This window comes from Helianthus annuus, chromosome 2 (assembly GCF_002127325.2).
Source record: "Helianthus annuus cultivar XRQ/B chromosome 2, HanXRQr2.0-SUNRISE, whole genome shotgun sequence".
NCBI lineage: Eukaryota > Viridiplantae > Streptophyta > Magnoliopsida > Asterales > Asteraceae > Helianthus > Helianthus annuus.
In genome coordinates this window covers 51,080,540-51,094,823 of record NC_035434.2, presented here as the reverse complement: position 1 = coordinate 51,094,823, position 14,284 = coordinate 51,080,540, and positions in this window count along the sequence as shown.

The following is a 14,284-nucleotide window of genomic DNA, read 5'->3' as shown; positions in this document are numbered from 1 at the left end:
AGAAGAAACTTACCCATAACGACGTTGGGATCATTTCTGGCATCACCCTGCCCCAACACAAACACACGACCCCTTGCTTCATTGCCATTATTGTTCCCACCATTGTTGTTGTTATTGCCATTGCCCTGATTGTTGTTATTGTTGTTGTTGTTGTTCTGGTTCCTGTTCCGCTGAGGGCAGTGCCTTTTGAAGTGACCCTCTGCACCACAATGAAAACACCCCTTGTTACCCTGCTGCTGATTCTGCTGTGCTTGGGGCTGCTGCTGATTCTGGTTCGCAGGTCGAGGGCTTCTACAATCTTTGGCCTCATGACCCATCTTGAGGCATCTTTGACAGCGACCCTTATTACACTGGCCACTGTGGTGTTTGTTGCAGGTGTTACACTTCGGGAGGTTTCCTCGATATCCCCCCTGTCTGTGGCTGCCTGAGGAGTGCTGACTGGGACTCTGGTAGCTGTCTGTCTTTCGTTGCTGAGCTTGTGACTGCACTGAAGCTGACCCCTTGCTAGAATCCCCATCCCATTTCCTCTTGCTTTCACTGGGAGTAGCAAGTGCAGTAGAAGCAGTAGCGGTAGCAGTAGCGCTGATACGCTTTGGTAGTCTGTTCTGATCCACTGCCTGATCTGTGATGCGGTGGGCGAGGCGCTGAATAGCCTGAATGTTGTCAAGATTAGCCGATGTTACGTGGCTCTGGATTTCTGGCGCCAAACCCTTGAGATACAACTCAATACGCTTGTATGGAGGGTCTACCATGGTTGGACACAGCACAGCCAACTCATTCGACCTCTTAGTGTAAGCCTCGATTTCTGACCCAGTCATCTTCAAATGATAAAACTCATCCTCCAGCTTGTGGATGTCTTCCCGAGTACAGTATTCACGCTTAATCAATTCCTTGAAGTCATTCCAAGGGGTGGCGTTAGCAGCTGCCAACCCTAGGATCTGCACTTGCGCGTTCCACCAAGTTAACGCGATCCCTTCCAAAGTACCAGTGGCATACTTGACCCTGCGAGCCTCAGGGCATTCACACATCTCGAACACAGACTCGAGCTTTTCAAACCAGTGGAGGAGTCCAACCGCTCCTTCGGTGCCACTGAACGTGCTAGGGCGACAATCCATGAAATTCTTGAAAGTGCAGACAGGCTGCTGCGCGTGTTGACCTATTGTGTACGAATAGGACAAGGTTAAATACGAGAATTTATGTAGGATCTAAAGATCCTAGTGTGAGTCTAATCTGCAGGGTATACTACCTGCTTGAGCAGCTGCAAGTGCCGCAGCAACTTGAGCTTGAACGAGAGCCTCTAGCTGGGCTTGAGTCATGTTAATACGTCCGGCCATTGATCTTCACATCAAAAGCAACATAGGTGAGAGAGGTTCGCGAATAGTGCGATGACAGAAGAGTGTAAGCACGTAAGTGTTCTCAAGCAATAACAAGTAGTGAGCAAAGTGACGTAAGCATACTACGAGCAAGGTTCTATGCAATTCTAGCATGTAGGCAATAAACATAAACCTTATTACCTAGGATGTTGAGTCTTGCACGTGGAGCGAAGCGTCGTTGTGGATCGTTGAGAGCACTGTTCTGGTTATAGTCTGGTTTTAATAAAAACGTTTTCCCATATTAAAACCAAGTTCTCTATAACCAATGGCTCTGATACCAATCTGTCACACCCCCAAAATCCACCCGCGGAGTATCACCGCTTGGGAGCGTGACTGACCAGGACCAAGCCACCAATCATACAGAACAATACATATAATAAAAGTAATTGTCATTTAGACCAAACCAAATCCATATGAAAGGTGTTCCAAATCATAAGAAAGTTATCTTTATTTAGCGGAAGCGTATAAATAAAACCCATCGTAAACAAGTATCAAATATCAAAAGTGTTTAACAGGATAATCGCGATCCAAGCCCACAACGACCTGCTCCTCCCTGTGCAAACTCCATATACCTAACGACCTGCAAGGCATGTAACAAAGGATCAACAACTAGTTGAGCGAGTTCACAGAAAGTAAATGTGTAATAGTAAGTTCGTTTGTAACAGGTGGCTCTACTGGGCCGTTAGTACGTACTATTAGTGGGGGCTTCCCATGTTGTATAACCACTAGACTATTCATAACCATATGTGTTCTTCACAATCCGAGAACAGTAGCAAGTATAAGTTCACGTAGGTCTTACGTGAGTATCCTTCACATCCGAGGATAGTAATTAAGTATAGGTATCCTTCACAACCGAGGATAGTAATATGTATAAGTATCCTTCACAACCGAGGATAGTAGTAAGTATATGTGTACGTAGAATGCACGTATGTGTCCTGCACAACCGAGGACGATGGTATGGTAGTCTAGTAATAGTGTAAGTACAGTTCTATTCAATCTCAATCCTTCAATCCCAATTCCCGTGCCCTGGGAATCCCATGCCTTAGTAAGGGTGTGAACTCACCTCGGTTTGCTCGGTATGTTATTGCTTCTAGGGTTAATTAGTGTTTAAGTCCGTTACTCACGACCTAGGGTAGATTGCACATAAATCCAAGATAAGTGGTTTCATTAAATTAGGGTTTACATATCCTGGATACTCAAGTAGTTGTGTTTGTGTGCTTATTGTGTTCATGAGGGTATGATAAGGATTATGCACCCATATAGAATCATGCAGTAACGTTCAGCTATATACAGTAACATGCAAGTGATTCTTTGTACAGTTTTGACTTAGCATTATAAGCTTCATAAACAACATTCAGGCAATTCACGCACCACAAAGCTCAGACAACTCTTATGCAATTAAAAGTTCGGACAAATTAACAACATAAGAACTTGGGCCTTATAAACTTCACAATATCAGATCTTGTGTCATTCGTGTAAAAGTCAGAACTTAAAACAAGCAAAAGTCAGACATGGGGGCTCCCCCCTTAAACTCGGACACAAAGCTTTAATGCCTAAAGCTCGGACTAAGTGGGGGGGGGGGGTTTCTATGCTTGAAACTCGGATAGAACAAGGGTGAGGGCTGCCATGTTAAACTCGGACCTGGGGGATCCTTTCACAAGGTCGGACCAAAGGGAGTCTACTAAACTCGGACCATGTGGGGGTTTCATAAAGTCAGACAAGTATCAATGTGATAACCTCGGACATATAGACATATATTAAAGAAGTTCGGACCTAATACATTATGTAAGAAACTCGGACCTCACATACATGGGCATTAAACTCGGACCACACATACATGGGCATTAAACTCGGACTTCATTTCATGTTTAAAGCTCGGGCTACATGTGTGATAACAAAACTCGGACCCTTGTATTGCTTAAAGTCGGACAAGGTGGTTATTCCACAAACTCGGACCAACCTCATCATATCTAAACCTCGGACCATATGCATGTGTTTAAACTCGGACATACTTGATTAATTTAAACTCTGACTTACAATCATGCGGAATTCCATTCATTTCACAGGCTCCAAATAATCAAAGCAGTTACGTTTTTATGTTCAAACAATCGTGAAAACCCTACTTTCATTGCGTCAGTCTAGCATCAATCTAATTACTCAACTAATCATGCATTCTCTTATTACCAGGCAAACGATTAAACGACTACTCAATGTCATTATCATCATAATCAAATCCAGAATCGCAAAACGTTAAATGAAGAACTAGGGTTTTCATGAACACACAATCAAGAATCAAGAATGGATAATAATCAAGCAATCAATTAGGTTTACAAGTATTACAATAATCGATAAGCAATTACCTTGAATGATTCTAGAGAAATAGAGAAATCGAAAGTGATGAATGCCTTGTGCCAATGATGGTGGTGATGATGATTGTTAGGGGATTAGAGAGTTGTAAGTACGTGTTTTGGTTTTGTGTGCAAATGATTAGTGAAATGAGATTAGGGTTAAGTATCTAGGATTTCACTAATTACTCTCTACCTCCCTAAGTATTATATTTTACACATGCACACCACCTCATAACTATTTCATAGTTCCACCACCAAGTTTACATATTTGACAAGTTTATCACAATTAACACATAACGATGCAAAATCTCACAACACACTTCATTGTATCAACACATATACAATTCCATAGCAACTAATTGTGAAATCAATCAACTAAATAATACAAGAACGTGCAATAAATGCGAAATAGAAATCTTGGAAATTTGAGTTGTCACACCTGCACCCCCAATGAGTGCAGAAAATGTCCAAGAACTTAGGACCTTCGGTGAGGAAATTTTAGAAAGCAGTGAGAGAATGCGACAGGTGGGAGAACGCCTCGTATGGAAATACGACGAGCGTAATATGGATTTTTGGATGAATCCATATCAGTGAATGTGATGGCAGGAACGGTAGTAGTAATAATAATATAATATAATATAATAATATATGTGTGTATGTGTAAAAAAAAAAAAACTACGGACGCCTACTATTAGTGTTGTAGCTTTACATTTCAGTCGGTATTGTAATTTAAATTTCAGTACTAGTGTGTAATGATGCATACTATATAAATAGAGTAAAAGTCGCAATGTTCGACGCTTTTGGCTGAAAGTGCGTGTCATGTGATTGGCTATATTCAAATATTATTTGTGATATTAATATTTGGTAAATGTTTAAAATTCAGATGGCCGACGAGGGAAATCAAGATAATCTGAATAACGATAACCAGAGTAACATTAACGTGGTTAATGAGAATCCGGACAACAATAACAATGGAAACCAAATGGATAATAGTGTCGTTCAACACATAGTGGCACAAGGAATTATAGATGCAATGCCATTTATTATTCAAACGGTTCAAGAAGCGAATAATAAAAGTAAGCATAGCAGTAAGCGACCAAGTGAACCGGAACACAGCGTGAACAATGGACCCATACTTCAAGCGCCCATTCCCAAAAGAAGAAGAACCATGCCATATGGTTGTTCTTACAAGGAATTCTGGTCCTGTAAACCAATAGAATTCTCGGGCAATGAAGGACCCATTGCAGCCCTACGCTGGATAGAGAAAACTGAGGCTGTTCTAAAAATAAGCAAATGTGCTGAAGAAGATAAAATAATGTTTGCTTCAAATCTGTTTAAAAACGCAGCCTTAGAATGGTGGAACACTATCCTCCAGTCAAGAGGAAGTGATAGGATTTATAGCATGGAATGGGAGGAGTTCAAAAATATGGTAGAAAGGAAATTCTGCCCTCCCAATGAAAAGGAACAGATAGCAAATAAGTTTTTGAATCTTAGAATGGTCGGGGTAGACAGTAAGGGTTACACTACCACATTCTTTGAATATGCTAGGATAGTACCAAACCTTGCATCACCTGAACCGGTATTAATCTCCCGTTACATCTGGGGATTAATTGGAGAAATTAGACATGTAGTCAAGGCAGCTAGACCCCAAACCATAGAGGAAGCTGTAGAACTAGCCAATACCTTGATTGATGAACTAGTGCGAACTAGAGAAGAAGACCAGAGGAGAAACCTAACCCAAAGGCTTACTCAAGAATTCCGTTCTGGGAATTCCAACCGTAGGAATATAGGTTCTACCTCTGCACCCTACTGCAGAAACTGCAAGAAGAAGCATTCTGGAAAATGCTCCACTTACCGTAATTACTGTAAGGCACCAGGACACAAGGAAGAAAATTGCAGGAGAAAAACCAGTAATGGAATGTGTTACAACTGTGGAGAAAAAGGTCATATTAAGACAAACTGTCCAAAATTGGCTCCAGCTGCAAACAACAAGAATACTAAAAATGCTAGAGCATTCGTTCTAACTGCAGATGAAGCTAGGATGATTCCGGACGTCATTGCTGGTACGTTTTTAGTTAATGATATTTTTGCTAAAGTATTATTTGACTCTCGTGCAAACCAAAGTTTTATTAATACTTCATTTTGCAAACTCCTAAATCAATCATTAACTAAACTACCACAAGAATGTCTAGTAGAGACAGCAAATGGAGAAACCGTTAAGATTTCTGAAGTCTTGCAAGAAGCAAGAATAGAAATTTTTAATCAAAAATTTATTGCAACCCTTTACCCAATGAATCTAGTAGGATTTGATGCCGTATTAGGAATGGATTGGTTAATAGCCAATAAAGCCAATATCTTATGTGATCAAAAGTAAATTCAGGTAAAATCACTAAGAGGTGAAAAGATCACAATTAAAGGAGATAAACCATCTAGACCCACTATATTCATCTCTGTGATGAAAACTGCAAGTTATATAAGGAAAGGATCTATAGTGTATTTGATTTCTATAATCACTAACACTAAAGGAAAAGAATTAAAAGACATTCCGGTAGTGTCTCAGTTTTCAGATGTCTTTCCAGAAGAATTGCCAAGACTACCGCCAGACAGAGAAGTTGAATTTAAAATTCACCTGTTACCAGGAACAGCACCAATTGCCAAAGCACCCTACCGTTTGGCACCCGCGGAAATGCAAGAATTAAAGAAACAGCTAGACGAATTGTTGGAAAAAGGATTCATACAGCCAAGCTCATCGCCATGGGGAGCACCGATTTTATTTGTTAAAAAGAAGGACGGATCAATGCGTATGTGCATTGACTACCGCGAATTAAACAGAGTCACGATTAAGAATCGGTATCCATTACCGAGGATCGATGATTTGTTTGATCAACTTCAAGGAGCTCGATTTTTCTCTAAAATTGATTTAAGATCAGGATATCATCAATTAAAGGTACAGGAAGAGGATATTCCTAAAACCGCATTCAGAATGAGGTATGGTCATTATGAATTTACTGTCATGCCATTTGGTTTAACCAATGCCCCAGCCGCATTTATGGACATGATGAACCGAATATGTAAACCATATTTGGATAAATTCATAATTGTCTTCATAGATGATATTCTAATTTACTCTAAAAGTAAGGAAGAACATGCAAAGCACTTGCAATTACTTTTAAGTTTATTGAGAAAGGAAAAGCTTTATGCTAAGTTTTCAAAATGTGAGTTTTGGTTAGAACAGGTACAATTTCTCGAACATTTAGTTAACCATGAAGGAATTCATGTAGATCCAACAAAGATCGAGGCAATTACCAAATGGAAAACCCCTGAGTCACCAACCGAAGTTAGAAGTTTCTTAGGATTGGCCGGTTATTATAGAAGATTTATTCGAGATTTTTCTAGAATAGCCATTCCTTTAACTAAGTTAACCTGTAAATCTGTTAAATTTGAATGGGGACCAAAACAAGAAGAAGCCTTTAAAATCCTTAAGCAAAGATTAACCCATACACCCATACTAGCGTTACCGGAAGGAACTGAAGACTTTGCAGTCTTTTGTGACGCTACAAAGTTAGGTTATGGATGTGTATTAATGCAACGTCAAAAGGTTATAGCTTATGCCTCTAGACAACTTAAGAGTCATGAAGAAAATTATTCAACCCATGATTTGGAATTAGGAGCTATAATTTTTGCCCTTAAGATTTGGAGACATTATCTTTATGGTAGTAAGTTTACCGTTTTTACAGATCATAAGAGTTTAAGGTATGTTTTTGGGCAAAAAGAGTTGAATATGAGACAAAGACGCTGGATGGAATTACTTAGTGATTATGATTGTGATATCCAGTATCATGCAGGAAAAGCCAATGTGGTGGCTGATGCTTTAAGTCGAAAGTATCACGAAAAGCCAAAAAGGGTACGTTCTCTTAAATTAAATCTACAAGTAAATTTAAACGATCAGATTAGAAAAGCACACGAATCAGTAATCAAGGAGGATACTGAAAAATAAAAGGAATGATTAAGGAGTTAGAACAAGGAACAGATGGAATTTGGAGGTTCCATAAAAAGAGAATGTGGATACCTAAATTAGAAAATTTACGTCACCGTATATTAGAAGAAGCTCATAAGTCTAAATATACAATGCATCCAGGAAGTGATAAAATGTACCAGGATTTAAGGAAAAATTTCTGGTGGATAGGAATGAAAAAGGATATAGCAGCTTATGTTTCTAAATGTCTAACTTGCTCGCAAGTTAAAGCTGAACATCAGAAACCCTCAGGATTGTTGCAACAATTAGAAATGCCAGTTTGGAAATGGGAATTGATAACAATGGATTTTGTTACCAAATTACCCAAAACAAGAAAAGGTAATGATACAATCTGGGTGATTGTAGATATACTAACCAAGTCAGCTCATTTCCTACCAATGAAAGAAACCTTTAGTATGGAACAATTAGCCAAATTGTATGTAAATGAAATCGTTTCTTTACATGGCATTCCTTTATCAATTGTTTCTGATAGAGATAGTCGTTTTACTTCTCATTTTTGGTCAAGTTTCCAAAAAGCAATGGGAAGCAAGTTGAACTTAAGCACAGCTTATCATCCTCAAACAGACGGGCAAAGCGAAAGGACAATCCAGACGATGGAAGACATGCTTAGAGCTTGTGTAATTGATTTCGGAGGTAATTGGGACGAACACTTACCTTTAATAGAATTTTCTTATAATAACAGTTATCACACAAGTATCAATGCTGCACCATTCGAAGCACTTTATGGACGAAAGTGCAGAACCCCAGTCTGTTGGGCAGAAATTGGGGAAAAACAACTATCTGGACCTGAGATAGTACAAGAAACAACTGATAAAATCATTCAAGTCAAGGAACGACTGAAAGCAGCGCGTGATCGACAAAAGAGCTACGCTGACAACAGACGCAAACCATTAGAATTTCAGGTAGGAGATAAAGTATTATTAAAAGTCTCTCCTTGGAAAGGAGTAGTAAGATTCATCAAAAGAGGAAAACTAAGTCCCAGGTATATTGGACCTTTCAAGATTATTAAAAGAGTAGGACCTGTAGCCTATCAGCTACAACTGCCAGTGGAAATGGCAGGAATACATGATGTATTTCATGTATCTAATCTCAAAAAGTGTCTAGCCGATGAATCACTCTTAGTACCTCTTAAAGATTGAAGTAAATGAACAACTCAAATTTGTAGAGAGACATCTACAGATTGAAGATAGGAAAATTAAGAATCTCAAGCATAAGAGATTAGTTCTGGTCAAAGTGAAGTGGGACTCCAAAAGAGGACCTGAATACACATGGGAGCTTGAATCAGAAATGCAAAAGAAATATCCACACTTGTTTCAGTAGATCTCGAGGACGAGCTCTAAAATGAGGTGGGGAGGATATAACAACCCTCGGTAAAACCGACACCCTCATAATAATTTTGACACCCTAATATATCTTGAAATGTATCAATATGTCTTTATATGCACCCCGTATATGAAAACCGAGCCCAAAAATAGATTGTATATATATAATAAATTAAAAAACACTAAAAATTTAAGCTGAGGCGGGCCGCATAGGACCTCACCTCAACTTAACGCGGGCCGCATTAAGATGTAACCGGACTCCGCTGAATTCTTTAGTTCATGCGGGCTGCGTATGGTTCCGTTTAAGTTCATGCGGGCCACGAGTGTCCTAAAATCTGGCACGACCCTGGGCCGCCACGTGGCCCAACACCCGGACAAGCTACATAGTGACCCAGCTAAGCTACGCATTGACCGGAGGTCAACGCGGGCCGCGTAGGCCCTATGCTCATATTACACGGGCCGCGAGAGAGACAGAATCAGGCCCTATAAATAGAACGCATCGGATTTCACTTTCCGTCGTTCATTTTCTTTCTTTCTTTCTAAATTTCTGTAGTGGCGTTATTATACCCGGGCATTATACCCCCTAATTAGCGAGGTTCTGCTACGATGTAAGTATTATAACCCCTGGAGACGTATTAGATACGTTGCCCGATTGATCTAGGGTTCTGTAACGGCTGTCGTGGTTCTGCCCGACGTAGTCGTTGGAATACCGTCTCGGGGAGGGTATTACTAATGTTAAAATGGGTTATTATACTAACACACGTGCATTTGTGTAAATTATAGATATTCACCAGGAAACCCTAAAGAATAACCTAAGACAGCAAAGTGAGTTAATCTTCTTTTTATATACTCATTTTTGTGAGTTGATCCACTTTTTGTAAATCTTTTCGTTAATTGTTTTTACAAAACCTTAAATACCTTTCCATGCGAATAACAGTTATTGAGTATTTGTAAGAATACAATTATCGTGGGTATGTTGGGGTTTTGTATACAAAATTTGCTATCTCCTGGTTAAGGAGTAACATTTCCACAAGTCAGGTTTGACAGTACCAACGGGTGATAATTGATATAACTTGGAAACAAATGTAATTGCGGGATCGCCCTCAATATTGTTCACTATGAAATTATTTTCTTTAAACCTGATTAAAATGGGATTCACTCACCAGTATTTCCCACTGACAAAATGTTTTTAAAACGCGTTTCAGGTAACAAAATGTGAAAGCCAAATAGAAGCCAGCTGGACAGCACTGAAGGCTTGGAAAAGTGGCAATAAAGTTACCTAAGAATAAAATGGATGTTTTTATTAAATAAATAGGATTTATTCCTATAAAATGTGTGTACTGAAAACTTGGGTTTTACCCATATGTTTAATGTTATAAAACATGGTGGTTTACTCTGATTAAATATTTCCTAACTACGGTCCTGATGAAAATTTCCGCTGCCAAATTGGATAAATAAACGTGATACCACCAAAACTGGCTCACGGCCGCCCGTTCCCGGGAACTAGGGATCGGGGGCTGTGACATTCTGCATTGACCAGTTTATGGTCAACACGAAGTTCGTTTGAACTTCATAACGTGAGCGTGATCACGATGGTTTTAGTCTCTTGTGACTATACCTACTGATTACCACGTTATCTAGGCATAGTGACGAGTCGTAGTTTCGGCCAAAATGCGTATTTGGTAACCAAACTACTTTTGGGTATCAAGACCCTTTGTTTTGATACCAAACCTGTTTTCAAACCTCGTTAAGCATGTTTTAACATGTTTAGCTCGTCACTTTTGGTTTAATGCTTATATAGGGTCGTAAGGTAAGCGATCTAAACAATCGCTTAGACTTTCGAACCCGACCCGTTTGGTCGATCATTAGGATTCAACCAAACACATATTGTGACCATAGTTGCATAAGGAATAACCTTCCGAGGTTATACTTTATGGTCACTTTGTCTACTTAGTTGTATGATAGGAAAGTATATGCCTTAGGAAAAATGACCAAAATGCCTTTTTTGCGCCAAAATTCATTTTAAGCATATGTAACATAAATAGTGACACCTAAAATGATTAGGCAACATTATTAGACATGTTAAGGCATATTTTACTTGTCATATGACTAGTTAGGCGGTCCGAACGCGTTTTACGCGAACGACACTTTAAAGTAGCATAAGCTACCTAAACGGGTCGTAATGGGTCATAAGCACTTAGGATAGGTTTCGTTTTAGAATGTAGGCTTTGTTAAACCATATTACATGAGTTCCTATACTCATTTGGCTTACGAAACCTCATTCTACCCGATCTTCCGATTTAGGTTCGTTTATTTACATAGTTACCTATATTAGGTGCCGTTTGATTCCGTGATCCCTCTAGCTTTGCTTGGTTGTTATTCAAGACTTCTAAGCACCCTCAAGTGAGTACATAGTCCCCTCTTTTACTGTTTTTCAAACATTTTCGGGTGAAACACATGTGCCTACTTGTTACTTTCGTGCTTTTCATGTTTTCATATCATATGCTTGTTATGTTCATTAGTACACTTATAGTACATGATTTCATTATGTTTTTGCTATGTATGTTCATTTGTTGCATACTTAGTACATTGTTTTATTACATTTTATGCTATGTATGTCCATTTAGTGCATACTTAGTACATTGTTTTACATCACATTTCTGTTGCAGATGTTCTCGTAGCATATGGACACATTGATTTACATTACATTTCTGTTGCATATGTTCCAGTAGCATATGGACATATTGTTTTACATTTCTACTTAGTATGTTCACTTAGCATACTAGGTACATTATTTTCATAAAACATGCTTACATTTGGTATAACATTTGGTTTGTTTAACGAAACTAATACATTCATAAACATTAGCTACGTCGTTCGTTAGTAGGTAGTGGTACCATAGGAATTGACAACTCCTATTCCTGAAATCCTAGGTTTGTTTGGATGGATGGAATGACCGAATTCAATACACATAATTTAGATAAACCTTTAACTTCGTTTAAGGGTTTATCGCCACAGTCTCAAGGCTTGGATGTAGACGTTTTACATTACCGCATAAATGTTTGTATCAGTAAAGCATGCATTATTTTACAAAACATAACTTTTGATCATAATTTATCAAATGCATTGTTTTATACATTTCATTCTTATAGGGTTGAGTAAATGCTTTTAATCAATAAATGTTTTTATTCACTATACATTACATTTGTTTAATACATGAACATTTTAACATTGGTGGTTTGTTTGGTAAGTGATTTAAATAACGAGGCGTGTGTAATATGATAAAAGCATGGTGGATACGCCACTGGTACTTCCTATATATAAGTGCTTTTATGGTATTACATATCGTAGCGTTATTTAAACCATTTCAGGTTAGACATAATACATTTTTACACTCATATCATATCTTCATGAAACACTGTTTTACAAACAACATATTTTATGCAAACTCATTTTTACTTGCTTAGTCATTTCATTATGCATTGTTCTTTTATATTATCTGATTTCTTATCACTTTTCTATGATTATAAAGAAAATATTTTACAAGGATCATGACTGACTTTTGTTAAACATTTTCTTTAAACTTATAAGTCATGAATCCTAAATCAATAAAACCTATGTATCTCACAGGCATTTTTATGCTGACGTACCTATTTTCACATGTGTTTCAGGAAATGATGCATAGGATTGATCAAGTTACACATAGGCAGACTCGGGCCTTAGTGACAATAAAGATGCAAGACTAGTTAATTATGTTATGCTTCCTTGTTGTTAAGACACTGAAATTTCTTTTTAAATAAAACAACATTTAAATTTCCATGTGTTATGAAACAATGATTTTGTTACAACACTCCCCGACGATTCCGCCACGATTTGTTGTTTTACGTGGTTGGGGTGTGACACCTATTTATGAAGAGAGGCGCAAGTATCCGTTAGTTTCCTTTTCGCGCGCAGGTGTTACTTGTTGTTCTTCTTCTGAGTTCTCTTTGTTGGACTAGTGCGCGGCCGCGCAAGGTCTAAAGAAGGTTAGAAAGATGAGGTTGTGGTATGGTCCCAAGCACTCGAAGCGAGGTTTTTGGGACCTTACCCCTTCAGTTTTCTAATTGTATTACTGTTCTGTTTCATAAAAAACAAGTTAGAACTCTTGATGTGATCGAAAAATCGATCTATTTTATGTGTTTGGTGTTGTGGTGGTAATATAGGAAATCGAGTATTTGATTTGCCGATAATCTCTACTATGTTTTCATAAATTGTGTTTTTAGATCACGAAATTAGGGCTGGAATGTTGTTTATTGTCTGTATCATGATATAACTGTATGCAATTTGGCAATTTGACTTAAGGGAGCATCCATTTGAGTTCTTATATATATATAGAGTAGGGTTCCTGCGGAAAGTGTGTTTTTCCTAGAAAGTCTAGGAAGCAATAAGAGCGCGACATGTTGCATTGAAGGATTTTAACTAAAAGGGCAATTGTGTAATTTGAATATTATTTTAATTATGGATTATTTTATTAGGATAACTAACTAACCAGAAAATTATGGAAACTAAATATTCCATTTAAATCAAATTGACAGTTTCAATTTAAATCATACAAGACGCTGTGTTTCTTGACAATGTGTTTTAACAGCAAGCAGATTTCTTGACGCTGTGTTTTAACAGCAAGCAGATTTCTTGACGCTGTGTTTTAATAGCAAGCAGATTTCTTGACGCTGTGTTTTAACAGCAAGCAGATTGCTGGAGGATTCTTAACACTGTGTTGTAACAGCAAGCAGATCGCTGGAGGATTCTTGACACTGTGTTTTAACAGCAAGCAGATTTCTTGACGCTGTGTTTTAATAGCAAGCAGATTGCTGGAGGATTCTTGACACTGTGTTTTAACAGCAAGCAGATTTCTTGACGCTGTGTTTTAACAGCAAGCAGATTGCTGGAGGATTCTTGACACTGTGTTTTAACAGCAAGCAGATTGCTGGAGGATTCTTGACACTGTGTTTTAACAGCAAGTAGATTGTGTTTTAACAGCAAGCAGATTTCTTTGACACTGTGTTTTAACAGCAAGCAGATTTCTTGACGCTGTGTTTTAACAGCAAGCAGATTTCTTTGACACTGTGTTTTAACAGCAAGCAGATTGCTGGAGGATTCTTGACACTGTGTTTTAACAGCAAGCATATTTCTTGACATTGTGTTTTAACAGCAAGCAGATTGCTG